The sequence below is a fragment of the Cervus canadensis genome, chromosome 30 (genome assembly GCF_019320065.1).
Source record: "Cervus canadensis isolate Bull #8, Minnesota chromosome 30, ASM1932006v1, whole genome shotgun sequence".
NCBI classification, from domain to species: Eukaryota; Metazoa; Chordata; class Mammalia; order Artiodactyla; family Cervidae; genus Cervus; species Cervus canadensis.
Window position 1 is genome coordinate 24,105,613 of NC_057415.1, and position 14,822 is coordinate 24,120,434.

Here is a 14,822-nt window from a genome sequence, read left to right on the forward strand (position 1 = left end):
CAAGAGCATAAGAGCCATGTTTCCAGATCTTCTGCCATTTGTATTTATTGTAAACTAAAGTAGGTTATTACTCTGAAATACCTAATTATCTAATTGTTTAATCACTATCCATATATACTTTCCAAACATTACAAATATCAGAGAACAGGTGGTTGCATCTTTGTAATTATAAGGCTGTTATTCTAGGAATGTGGTTTTCCCCAGGTTCCTGAAATCACATCTGCCAGGCAACATTTTACATATTGCATGTAATTCAAGGCTAGCTCAAACGAAAGCGATTAACTTGTATATTGTTTTATCATTAAATTAATGTAAGAGAATTGCATAGGGGGTTTCTAGTATTCACAATACTGAATATAATTGCATGAACATGTCTCAGTTCCCCAGATAAATAGGTTGACAAAACATATGACACACGTTTTTATTTAGAGAATGTTTTGCTGGAGGATATATGGTTAGAAAAATATAGGTAGAGGGATGGTTGAGCTTGGAATTAGGCACTTGCTCTCAAGGATGCTTCTCTTTCAGAGTGACCAGGAGACTATGTCCCTATAATGTACAAGCTGGAAAGTATGATGTAACTCACTGACCATGCACTTGCAGGCAGGCTGCCCTGAGTTGGAACAGAAAGCCAGTAACTTTCTATGTCCATTGGATTTCGACTTTCACCTCAGTTTATTTTCCATAGTTTTTAATATAATTCAAGATTCTTTTAATGAGTACACACATTTTTGCAACATAACAAGCAGTTTCTCAACTAGCAAATCCACTGGAAATCTCCCAGAATGTAATTTCTTTAGAAAACTGCTTTGTGAATCCTCCCATAGCCAATATGTCTATGCAAAAAAAAAAAAAAAAAAAAAAAAAAATTCCTCAATTTAATGGACCATGCAATTTAACAGACTATTCAATGTTTATCCATTACTTAAACTGTAAGGAAAAAATCAATTTAATAAATGAATTCAATACTAGGGAAATTATTCTAACAGAATATAAAAAGGTATGACAATTTATTACGTTGATTTTTAAAGAGCAATCTATATATGTATTATATGATTGGTATGGTAAAGAAAATAAGTATTTATACTAAGATTAATTTTTGCCAATGTTTGGAAAAAAGAATTATAAAAGAAGTCATTTAAAGCAAAACCTCAATTCTAAGATCTTTACAAGTATAACAGGAATTAGTAAATGTGATAGTTCTATTCCAAGTATTATGAGAAGTTTTAATATAAAATTAAAATTTGACATAATTTATGATGTGGCTAGGCTAATGAAAGGGACTTTTCCTGGTGTCTCAGTGCTAAAGAATCCACCTGCCAACGCAGCACACATTGGGTCAATCATTGTCAGGAAGATCCACTGGAGAAGGAAATGGCAACCCACTCCCGTATTCTTGCCTGGGAATCCCATGGACAGAGAAGCCTGGCAGGCTACAGTGATGGGGTTGGAAAAGTCAGACACAACTATAGAGACTAAACAACAACAGAATAATGAAAAGTAAACAATACTGAAAAATATTTGTGCTTGGTTTATCAAACTTCACGGCTATAAAATGAGTGGTAAATAGTATTTATATAACTTTTTGTATTTATATAATTATACTCAAAATTTAGAAAATATCTGATAAACAAATTTTAATACTTCTCCTCCCTAACCTTGGCAGTGATCAAGACCATCCCCATGAAAAAGAAGTGTAAAGAGGCAAAATGGTTGTCTGAGAAGTCCTTAAAAATAGCTGTAACTAGAAGAGAAGCAAAAGGCAAAGGAGAAAAGGAAAGATACACTCATTTGAATGCAGAGTTTCAAAGAATAGCAAGGAGAGATAAGAAAGCGTTCCTCAGTGATCAATGCAAAGAAATAGAGAAAAACAATACAATGGAAAACACTAGATCTCTCTCCAAGAGAATTAGACATACAAAGGGAACATTCCATGCAAAGATGGGTACAATAAAGGACAGAAATGGTATGGACCTAACAGAAGCAGAAGATATTACGAAGAAGTGGCAAGAATACACAGAAGAACTATACAAAAAAGATCCTCATGACCAGATAACCACGATGGTGTGATCACTCACCTAGAGCCAGACATCCTGGAATGTGAAGTCAAGTGGGCCGTAGGAAGCATCACTATGAACAGAGCTAGTGAAGGTGATGGAACTCCAGTTGAGCTATTTCAAATCCTAAGAGATGATGCTGTTAATGTGCTGCACTCAATATGCCAGCAAATTTGGAAAACTCAGCAGTGACCACAGGACCGGAAAAGGTCAGTTTTCATTCCAGTCCCAAAGAAAGGCAATGCTAAAGAATGTTCAAACTACCACACAATTGCACTCATCTCACACGCTAGTAAAGTAATGCTCAAAATTCTCCAAGCCAGGCTTCAGCAATATGTGAACCATGAACTTCCAGATGTTCAAGCTGGATTCAGAAAAGCCAGAGGAACCAGAGATCAAATTGCCGACATCCGCTGGATCATCGAAAAAGCAAGAGAGTTCCAGAAAAACATCTATTTCTGCTTTATTGACTATGCCAAAGCCTTTGACTGTGTGGATCACCACAAACTGTGGAAAATTCTTTAAGTGATGGGAATACCAGACCACCGGACCTGCCTCTTGAGAAGTCTGTATGCAGGTCAAGAAGCAACAGTTAGAACAGGACATAGAACAACAGACTGGTTCCAAATTGGGAAAGGAGTATGTCAAGGCTGTATATTGTCACCCTGCTTATTTAACTTCTATGCAGAGTACATCATGCAAAATGCCAGACTGGATGAAGCACAAGCTGGAATCAAGATTGCCAGGAGAAATATCAATAACCTCAGATATGCAGATGACACCACCTTTATGTCAGAAATCAAAGAAGAACTAAAGAACTTCTTGATGAAAGTGAAAGAAGAGAGTGAAAAAGCTGGCTTAAAATACAACATTCAGAAAACTAAAATCATGGCATCTGTTCCCACCACTTCATGGCAAGAAGATGGGGAGAGAACGGAAACAGTGACAGACTTTTTTGGGGGTCTCCAAAATCATTGCAGATGGTGACTGTGGCCATGAAATTAAATGACACTTGCTCTTGGAAGAAAAGCTATGACCAACCTAGACAGCATACTAAAAAGCAGAGGCATTATTTTGCCAACAAATGTCTGTCTAGTCAAAGCTATGGTTTTTCCAGTAGTCATGTATGGATGTGAGAGTTGGACTATAAAGAAAACTGAGCACCGAAGAATTGCTACTTTTGAACTGTGGTGTTGGAGAAGACTCTTGAGAGTTCCTTGGACTGCAAGGAGATCCAACCAGTCTATCCTAAAGGAGATCAGTCCTGGGTGTTCATTGGAAGGACTGATCGTGAAGCTGAAACTCCAATACTTTGGCCACCTGATGTGAAGAGTTGACTCATTGGAAAAGGCCCTGATGCTGGGCGGGATTGGGGGCAGGAGGAGAAGGGGATGACAGAGGATGAAATGGTTGGATGACATCGCCGACTCAATGGACATGAGTTTGAGCATGCTCTGGGAGTTGATGATGGACAAGGAAGCCTGCCATGCTGCAGTCCATGGGGTCGGAGGGTCAGACATGACTGAGCGACTGAACTGAACTGAACTGAATCTTGACAACATTTGATTAGGGAAGATAAAAATTGGAGGAAGAATAAAGAGAAATAGAATTTTTGACACTATACACTAAAATGGTAGTGTATAAAATGGTAATCCAAATATTAATTACTAACCTAAAATTTCTCTCAGGCTGCAGAAAATTATTTAGAGGTCAGTCTTTTTTCTTCTTGTTACCCCCTCAGCCAACCCCCTATCTGGCAACCACTAATCTGTTCCCTGTATCTATAACCTTGATTTTTTTCTTTGTTTTTATTTAAAATCCTATTGTAGGGAATATGCTATGCACAGCCCTGTACTATAATTAACCTGGCTTCTTTGAAAAATAAGAATGACCTTCTCATCAGCCCCAGGCAAAGGGCTGGGAGCAGTAAAAAATACATGGTGAAAAAACATCTTGAAGATGCTGAAGTACTGATGTGACTGATGGAAAACCATTAGTGACTGGTCCCTAGCCAGAGCCTTGAGGGAGTTGTTGAGAAAGAGTGTCACTAGCCAAAGGGCTAAACAAAGTAAAAAACGGCCTGAAGGTTTGACACTGAGGACTGAGCATTGTGTATCTTTACCCCAGATCTGAGATTGCAAAGAAGAGATATCTCCAGAGCATGTACGAGGAAGCAGATGTTAACAATAAAAAGCATGCAAGTAATAGGATCTGGGCTTTTCCTGAGAATGGTACCAGCTGCTTGATCCCCACTTTATTTCTGAGTCTTCTTTTTCCTTATTATTTTGTGTCACTGCTCCCTCAGGTAGGTTTGTTGTTGGCTTGGTCCCAAAATCCTACATATAAGATAATATGGTACTTGTCTTTCTGTGTATGATTTATTTAACTTAGCATAATATCCTACAGGTCCATTAATACTGTTGCAAATAGCAAGATTTCATCTTTTTTTCTGGTTAAATAATATTCCATTTAACATATATACCATAATCTCTTTATCTACTCATCCATCAGTGGACCCTTAGGTTGCTTCATTATCTTGGCTATTGCAAATAATACTGAGGTGAACACACAGGTGTTGAGTTAGTGTTTTCATTTTCTCTGGATAAATATCCAGAAATAGACTGCTGGATCATATGGTAGTTCTATTTTTTAACTTTTTGAGAAACCTCCATACTCTTTTCCATAGTGGTGACACTAATTTACTATAATTTCCTTAATGCAGACCAGTTTTATTTAATGAGTAAATATTCCATTTTATATTTTTTGCATATTGCTCAAGAACTCAACTGCAAAACAGCCTGACATTTTTGGAAATAAGCAAAACAAAACATTTAAAGTATATTCTTTTATCCAGTTAATACTTACTGAGTGCAGACATTCAATTATGTGTGCCAGGAATTTGGTATAGAATATGGTCCCTGCTCTGAAAAAGAACTTGAAATGCATAGGGTTCAATAATTGAAAAGATAAATCCATCACCTGACATTATTCCTGGAATCTAACCTGTATTAATGTGTGACAGTTAAGTGATATCATACCTATTAGCTTATCCTCGGTTTAGATGTCAGTGGAAAAACATTTCCCAGTTTCACTCTCATTAGGCAGAAAACCATCACTGAGAGGAATAAAATTATTCATGATGCAACTCTGAGATGTAGAAAGAAAAGTAGATACATAGATACACAAATAAAATTCGGTTTTACCAGCAAGGAAGAAAGGAAGAATAACTATGGAAAGGGTCATGTGTGAGAGAGAAGTGATGACTTCCCTCGAAGCAAATGTACGATGAGTGTTAGGGAAATTACATCTAGAAAGGAAACTTTGACCAAGGATCTCCTGGAACAAGCATGGATTTAGTGAGGGAAGGTGGTAAGGTAGGTACAGTTCAGACATAAACCCCTTAATGCAAGTCTGAAGCTCAGTGACCAGAATACAGGGTTTGGGAAAATTGGTGAAAACATAGTTCCATTTTTCTAGGAACTGAATTCAGGTTGGAAAGGCATGAACACAAATCAGAGTAAAGTAACTGGAATTACTAAACATGAAAGAAATTTTGGCAAAGAAAAAGCGGCAAGTCCATCTCCTTGGTATAATACCCAGGAAAGAATGGGTTAACCATTGGACTAGACTCTCTTCCAGACATGGGCACACTTAAGTAAAGCTTTACCCTTAAACATTTTTTCAAAACCAACTGCAGTGATATCCAGTAATTCCAATGGATATTCCAATATCCATTGGAAACATGTCCCTGAGCATACTGAACCTGGCTTTCAGGACTGTTCATTGTGTAGCCTGGTAAAGTATGGACCACAGCTAAACTAATGAATGAAAGCTAAATCCACATTCCTCAGATGCTAGAGAACTGACAAAATATTTAGGTTGAAAAGATCCTAGATCTTGAAGCTGTCCTGTGTTGATGCAACCCAAACGCTTGCCAGTTGTCAACCCTAATAACTAAAACACATCCCACATAGTAGCTGGGACAGTGAGGCTGCAACTGGGAGTCTGCAACTTGCATGTTCCTGCTTTATGCATAATAATTCTGTGTGCCCTGGACTCTATACTTTCTTAAAATTAGTAGGTTTTTTGCTGAGCAAGCCTATTCTATTCATGAGTTTGAATAATCAAAAACTGAAACCCACTCCACTGGTCTTATAGACATTTCATATGAATAAAATGGCTAACTTGATATTGAGCCAACTACTAAGCAGGTGTTACTTGATGTACACCTAACCAGTAGTACCACTGGTTCCATGGTCTTGGTTGAGAATGAGTCTCAAGATGAATGGACAAAGTTTAAATGCCCCAGATTTAGCTGTTAAAGAATGGTTAGCGAGGTGTTGTTGACAAAGAAATAAGTAGAAAACTTCAATTCTTTTGTACATTTATACCTTAGTGAATTAACACTATAGAGCAGTGAGAAGAGTCCTTCAAAGAGAAGCAACATTAGAATGTGAAATTGATAATGGCCTATTCTGGAGAACATACAGAAAATGCCTTTCATCTCTTAAGTTTAACAATTAGACAGTTTGCTTCAAATCTTTTAAATTTTTCGTAAAGGCATTAGCAATCATTTACGGATCCATATGAACCCTACATTAACTTTCTGAGCTGAAATATGATGTTTTAGTTAATAAAAAAAGTTAAAAATATAATTACTGTATCATCCAGCAATTCTACTTCTAGGTATATGCCCCAAAGAACTAAAAACAAATGCAAAGAAATATCTATATGATCATTTTCAAGCAACATTATTCACAACAGTCAAAAGCCAGAAGCAACCCAAGTGTCCACAGATGGATGACAGATAAACAAAAAGTAATATATACATGCAATAGAATATTATTTGGCCTAAAAGAGGAATAGAATTTTGACATATGCTACAACATGGACGAACCTTCAGAACATTATGCTAAGTGAAATAAAACAAATACAAATACTGTATAGTTTCACTTGCAGAAGGTATATCTATAGTAGTCAAATTCACAGATATACAAAGGAAAATGGTGGTGACCAGGGGCTGAAGGTAGTGAGAATGGACAGTTAGACTGGCACACGCTTTTGCAAGATGAAAAGGGTTCTGGAGACAGATGGTAGTGATGGTTACACACAGCATGAATGTACTAAATGCCACTAAAACATACTCTTAAAATGTTTAAGATAGTAATTTTTATGTTATGTATATCTTACCACACTTTGGGGGAAAAAAATGGTGTCTTAATACTCTGAGGCTATAAAGAGCAATATTGCATAGGAACCTGGAATGTTAGGTCCATGAATCAAGGCAAATTGGAAGTGGTCAAACAGGAGATGGCAAGAGTGAATGTCGACATTTTAGGAATCAGAGAACTAAAATGACTAGAATGGGTGAATTTAACTCAGAGGACCATTATATCTACAACTGTGGGCAAGAATCCCTTAGAAGAAATGAAGTAGCCATCACTGTCAATAAAAGAGTCCAAAATGCAGTAGTTGGATGCAATCTCAAAAACGACAGAATGATCTCTGTTCATTTCCAAGATAAACAATTCAATATCACAGTAATCCAAGTGTATGCCCTGACCAGTAATGCTGAAGAAGCTGAAGTTGAACCGTTCTATGAAGACCTACAATACCCTCTGGAACTAACACCCCAAAAAGATGTTCTTTCATTATAGGGGACTGGAATGCAAAAGTAGGAAGTCAAGAAACACCTGGAATAACAGGCAAATTTGGCCTTGGAGTGCAGAATGAAATAGGGCAAAGGCTAATAGAGTTTTGTCAAGAGAATGCACAGGTCATAGCACTCTCTTCCAACAACACGAGAGAAGACTCTACACATGGACATCAAGAGATGGTCAATACTGAAATAAGATTGATTATATTCTTTGCAGCCAAAGATGGAGAAGCTCTATACAGTCAGCAAAAACAAGACTGGGAGCTGACTGTGGTTCAGATCATGAACTCCTTATTCCCAAATTCAGACTGAAATTGAAGAAAGTAGGGAAAACCACTAGACCAGTCAGGTATGATCTAAATCAAGACCCTTACAATTATACAGTGGAAGTGAGAAATAGATTCAAGGGATTAGATCTGATAGACAGAGTGCCTGATTAACTATGGACAGATGTTTGTGACATTGTCCAGGAGGCAGTGATCAAGACCAACACCAAGAAAAAGAAATGTAAAAAAGGCAAAATGGCTGTCTGAGGAGGCGTTACAAACAGCTGTGAAAAGAAGAGAAGCAAAAGGCAAAGGAGAAAGGAAAGATATACCCATTTTAATGTAGAGTTCTGAAGAATAGCAAGGAGAGATAAGAACACCTTCCTCAGTGATCAGTGCAAAGAAAGAGAGGAAAATAATAGCATGGGAAAGACTAGAGATCTCTTCAAGAAAGTTAGAGATGCAAAAGGAACATTTCATGCACAGATGGACTCAATAAAGGACAGAAATGGTATGGACCTAACAGAAGCAGAAGATATTGAGAGGTGGCAATAATACACAGAAGAACTATACAAAAAAGATCCTCATGACCCAGATAATCATGATGGCATGATCGCTCACCTAGAGCCAGACATCCTGGAATGTGAAGTCAAGTGAGCCTTAGGAAGCATCACTATGAACAAAGCTAGTGGAGGTGATGGAATTCCAGTTGAGCTATTTCAAATCATAAAAGATGACGCTGTGAAAGTGCTGCACTCAATATGCTGGCAAATTTGGAAAACTCAGCAGAGGCCACAGGACTGGAAAAGGTCGGTTTTCATTCCAATCCCAAAGAAAGGCAATGCCAAAGAATGTTCAAACTACCACACAATTGCACTCATCTCACACTCTAGCAAAGTAATGCTCAAAATTCTCCAAGCCAAGCTTTAACAGTACGTGAACCATGAACTTCCAGATGTTCAAGCTGGATTTAGAAAAGGCAGAGGAACCAGGGATCAAATCGCCAACATCCATCAGATCATTGAAAAAGCAAGAGAGTTCCAGTTAAACATCTACTTCTGCGTTATTGACCGTGCAAAAGCCTTTGACTGTGTGGATTGCCACAAACTGTGGGAAATTCTTAAAGTAATGGAATACCATACCACTGGACATGCCTCTTGAGAAACCTGTAGGCAGGTCAAGAAGCAACAGTTAAAACTGGACATAGAACAACAGGCTGGTTCCAAATAGGAAAAGGAGTACGTCAAGGCTGTATATTGTCAGCCTGCTTATTTAACTTATATGCAGAGTACATCATGAGAAATGCTGGGTTGGATGAGTCACAAGGTGGAATCAAGATTGCCGGGAGAAATATCAATAACCTCAGATAGGCAGATGCACCACCCTTATGGCACAAAGCGAAGTATAACTAAAGAGCCTCTGATGAAAGTGAAAGAGGATTTGGAATTAGGGTGATGGTGGCCTCATAGAATGAATTTGGAAGCTTACCTTCATCTGCAATTTTCTGGAAGAGTTTGAGTAAGATAGGTGTTAGCTCTTCTCTAAATTTTTGGTAGAATTCAGCTGTGAAGCCATCTGGTCCCGGGCTTTTGTTTGCTGGCAGATTTTTGATTACAGTTTTGATTTCCTTGCTTGTGATGGTTCTGTTAAGATCTTCTATTTCTTCCTGGTTCAGTTTTGGAAAGTTATACTTTTCTAAGAATTTGTCCATTTCATCCAAGTTGTCCATTTTACTGGCATAGAGCTGCTGGTAGTAGTCTCTTATGATTCTTTGTATTTCAGTGTTGTCTGTTGTGATCTCTCCATTTTCATTTCTAATTTTGTTAATTTGGTTTTTCTCTCTTTGTTTCTTAATGAGTCTTGCTAATGTTTGTCAATTTTGTTTATTTTTTCAAAAAACCAGCTTTTAGCTTTGTTGATTTTTGCTATGGTCTCTTTAGTTTCTTTTGCATTTATTTCTGCCCTGATTTTTAAGATTTCTTTCCTTCTGCTAACCCTGGGGTTCTTCATTTCTTCCTTCTCTAATTGCTTTAGGTGTAGAGTTAGGTTATTTATTTGGTTTTTTTCTTGTTTCTTGATGTAAGCCTGTAATGCTATGAACCTTCCCCTTAGCACTGCTTTTACAGTGTCCCATAGGTTTTGGGTTGTTGTGTTTTCATTTTCATTCATTTCTATACATATTTTGATTTCTTTTTGATTTCTTCTATGATTTGTTGGTTATTCAGAAGCGTGTTATTTAGCCTCCATATGTTTGAAGTTTTAACAATTTTTTTCCTGTAATTGAGATCTAATTTTACTGCACTGTGGTCAGAAAAGATGACTGGAATGATTTCAATTTTTTTGAATTTTCCAAGACCAGATTTATGGCCCAGGATGTGATCTATTCTGGAGAAGGTTCCGTGTGCACTTGAGCAAAAGGTTGAAGTGTTGTTTTGGGTGAAATGTCCTATAGATTCAATTTAGGTCTAGCTGGTCCCATTGTTGTCATTTAAGGTTTGTGTTTCCCTTGTTAATTTTCTGTTAGTTGATTATCCCCAATAGTTGTGAGTGGGGTGATTAAGTCTCCCACTATTATTGTGTTACTTATAATTTCCTCTTTCAATAACGTCGTTAGTGTTTGCCGTAATATTGCCGGTGTCCTATGTTGGGATGCAATATATTTATAATGTTATATCTTCTTCTTGGATTGATCCTTTGATCATGATGTAGTGTCCTTCTTTGTCTCTTTTCACAACCTTTATTTGAAAGTCTATTTTATCTGATATGAGTATTGCGACTCCTGCTTTCTTTTGTTCTCCGTTTGCATGAAATATTTTTTTCCAGCCCTTCACTTTTAGTCTGTATGTGTCTCTTGTTTTGAGGTGGGTCTCTTGTAGACAGAATATATGGGGGTCTTGTTTTTGTATCCATCCAGCCAATCTTTGTCTTTTGGTTGGGGCATTCAACCCATTTACATTTAAGGTAATTATTGATAGGTGTGGTCCCGTTGCCATTTACTTTGTTGTTTTGGGTTCACGTTTATACAACCTTTCTGCATTTCCTGTTTAGAGAAGATCCTTTAGCATTTGTTGAAGAGCTGGTTTGGTGGTGCTGAATTCTCTCAGCTTTTGCTTGTCTGTAAAGCTTTGAATTCTCCTTCATATCTGAATGAGATCCTTGCTGGGTACAGTAATCTAGGTTGTAGGTTATTCTCTTTCATTACTTTCAGTATGTCCTGCCATTCCCTTCTGGCCTGGAGGGTTTCTATTGATAGATCAGCTGTCATCCTTATGGGAATCCCTTTGTGAGTTATTTGTTGTTTCTCCCTTGCTGCTTTTAGTATTTGTTCTTTGTGTTTGATCTTTGTTAATTTGATTAATATGTGTCTTGGAGTGTTTCGCCTTGGCTTTATCCTGTTTGGGACTCTCTGGGTTTCTTGGACTTGGGTGGCTATTTCCTTCCCCATTTTAGGGAAGTTTTCAGCTATTATCTCCTCGAGTATTTTCTCATGGCCTTTCTTTTTGTCTTCTTCTTCTGGGATTCCTATGATTCGAATGTTGGGGCGTTTCACATTGTTCCAGAGGTCCCTGAGGTTGTCCTCATTTCTTTTGATCCTTTTTTCTTTTTTCCTCTCTGCTTCATTTATTTCCACCATTTTATCTTCTATCTCACTTATCCTATCTTCTGCCTCCGTTTTCTACTCTTGGTTCCCTCCAGAGTGTTTTTGATCTCATTCATTGCATTATTCATTTTTAATTGACTCTTTTTTATTTCTTCTAGGTCTTTATTAAACATTTCTTGTATCTTTTCAATCTTTGTCTCCAGGCTATTTATCTGTAACTCCATTTTGTTTTCAAGATTTTGGATCATTTTTATTATCATTATTCTAAATTCTTTTTCAGGTAGATTCCCTATCTCCTCCTCTTTTGTTTGACTTGGTGGGCATTTTTCATGTTCCTTTACCTGTTGGGTATTTCTTTGCCTCTTCATCTTGTTTAGATTGCTGTGTCTGGAGTGGGCTTTCTGTATTCTGGAGGTCTGTGGTTCGTTTTTATTGTGGAGGATTTACCCCGTGGGGGGGGTTAGACGATTGGCTTGTCAAGGTTTCCTGGTTAGGGAAGCTTGCGTCAGTGTTCTGGTGCGTGGAATTTGATTTCTTCTCTTCGGAGAGCAATGGAGTGCCCAGTAATGAGTTTTGAGATGGGTCTATGTGTTAGGTGTGTCCTTGGGCAGTGCTTCTGACTTTTCTTTGGGCACTCCTAAGGTGGAATTACGGAGTGCAGTGGAGGAAGTGGTCAAGGAGACTCCAGAATATCGCTGTATGCAGTCACAGTTCTCCGTGCTATACAATGAGAGTCTACAGTTGAAAGCACACTTGGATGAGGCTCGGACCCTGCTTCATGGCACCAGGGGAACCCACCAGCGTCAAGTTGAGCTCATCGAGGTAACAGCCTAGCTTTTCCTCCTGTGTATAAGTTTTCTCCCTCATAAATTTTATAATTTTACTCTCTCTTGCTCAGTTAATTTTTTATTCATTCAGCAAACATTTATAGAGTGACTATAGGTCTTTACTCTGGTAGATGGTGGGTATCCTGCCATCAAGGATTATACAGTCAAGTGGGGAGAGTAGTATCCAGTAGAATGCAGTGTGGTGCAATAGAGCATGTCCAAAGCATGCAGTGATAAAGGAGACAGCATCTGATTTGACTGTGGACCTGCCCTGATTCCACTTGCCAAAGTGGAGTGTGAATCTGAAGGGTAAATACAAGTTTACTGGTAGATAGAAAAAGGAAAAAGTTAAAAAAAAAATGGTTTAGTGTGGCTGAAGTCTTATGTGTATGGGGGAGAACAGTGTATAGAAGCTGCATGGCTATGTACATAATTTTTTTTTAAGGCAGAAACTTTTATTTATGTGTTCACTTCTGCATTTTCCTTAGCCTTTAAGTTTATGTTTCTGGTAGTTGGTCATTTACTATATGTCTGCCAAATGAATTTAATATATCTTACTTGACTACTGATATACTGTTTAATTCTTTAGTTCTCCAACTAAATTGTAATACTCTCAGAGTTAGGAGCCACTTCCTGTATTTCTTGAGTCTCCTGCCAGTTCTCAAATCAGTATTATGCAGTTCTCTGGTACTCAGTAAGTGTTGATTGAATGTATTGATTGAATTGGAACTAATCCCTCTTTTCTTGATATTTTCTTTTTTTTCTTCTTAGACCCTTCCAGGTCAAATTTAGGAAACATAGTCCTAGAACATGGTGACATTACTTCATTTTGATAAGAATGTTTGGTTCCTTTTTCTGTGTGTAGCGAGATGAGGTTAGTCTTCATAAGAAGCTGAGGACGGAAGTGATCCAGCTGGAAGATACACTGGCCCAGGTCCGCAAGGAGTATGAGATGCTGAGGATAGAATTCGAGCAGACCCTTGCTGCCAATGAACAAGCAGGTACTGTTACTCTGGCTCCACCCTGTGGCTTTGCTGCACATGCCTTCCTTGAAAGACAGCACGGTCACCAGGACTTTTAGCACTAACTGGAGGTCAGGAGTCCTAAAGAACTTGAATTCTGTCCTGCATTTTGGTGTTCAGACTGGGTGCTTGTGTTTTAACTGAAGTTGGTCAGTTTCGTTTCCGTCTTCCGAGAAGGAATCTACCTTTTGACAGTTCTTCCTGTTTCTTGGAAGTCCCTCATGTGTTCTGCATTTCCTCATGCCTTTGCCCTTGTCACAGTTCTCCCTAACTTTGCTGTTGCTGTTTTTAAGGCCCCATAAACCGGGAGATGCGCCATCTCATCAGTAGCCTCCAGAATCACAACCACCAGCTGAAAGGGGAGGTCCTAAGGTATAAGCGGAAACTGAGGGAAGCCCAGTCGGACCTGAACAAGGTAATAATCAGGAGGAACAGGATAAGCATTGTTTACAGCTAAGTCTGCAGAGCTGTCCTGGGGTGAGGAGAACGGCGTGGTCACCACAAGCGTGCATGCCGCTTTCCTTTCTCTGCCCTCCCAGACTCGGCTGCGCAGTGGCAGCGCCCTCCTGCAGTCTCAGTCCAGCACCGAGGACCCCAAGGACGAGCCTGCAGAGCTAAAACAGGATCCTGAGGACGTGGCCGCCCAGTCTGCTGCATCGAAGGCGTCTCAGGAGGAGGTCAACGAAATTAAGTCCAAACGCGACGAGGAAGAGCGAGAACGAGAAAGGAGGGAGAAAGAGAGGGAGCGAGAAAGAGAGCGGGAGAAGGAGAAGGAGCGAGAACGAGAGAAGCAGAAACTGAAAGAGTCAGAAAAAGAGAGAGAGTCTGCTAAGGAGAAAGAAAAGGGGAAACATGATGATGGAAGGAAAAAGGAAGCGGAAATTATCAAACAGTTGAAGATTGAACTCAAGTAAGAGCAATGTTTTTAGAGTAACTGTTTCTGACTCTAAAGTGAAGGTTAGGACGTTGTACTTGAATGATGGCATGGCTTATTCAGTAACTGTAATATTTTCATTGTAACCAAGTGTACAGTTAATGTGGTCTCAGTTCTTGATCAAGTGTACAACTTCAGTGGCCTGCATGGCTGCTGTATAGTCTGGTTCAGTGATCAGGTCTCAGTAAACCCTGTTGTTGCAGCCTTATTCCTCAGGAATCCAAATTAAGGGAAAGGATATCATGACGGAGGTAACATTCATGAGAACTGTTGGAAATGAACTACTGCTGTTTAGTAGATTTGGGCAAATTGTTGGCATTCATTATAATTTAAATTATAATAGGTGGAATATGTATGGCTATAACTTGAACAATATTGATCTCTTTGCCTGATGGTTAAGTAATTTTTGTATATATCAGATCATTTTAAGAGATTTCTAGGAAGTTTACTTCTGCAGGC

General features: G+C 38.6%; 1 protein-coding gene across 1 annotated transcript in view; it reads left to right on the plus strand.

The window, feature by feature from the left end:
• RNF20 (ring finger protein 20) overlaps positions 1–14,822 on the plus strand; it is a 45,065-nt gene that overhangs the window by 22,690 nt on the left and 7,553 nt on the right. The gene's annotated exons all lie outside the window — the stretch shown is intronic.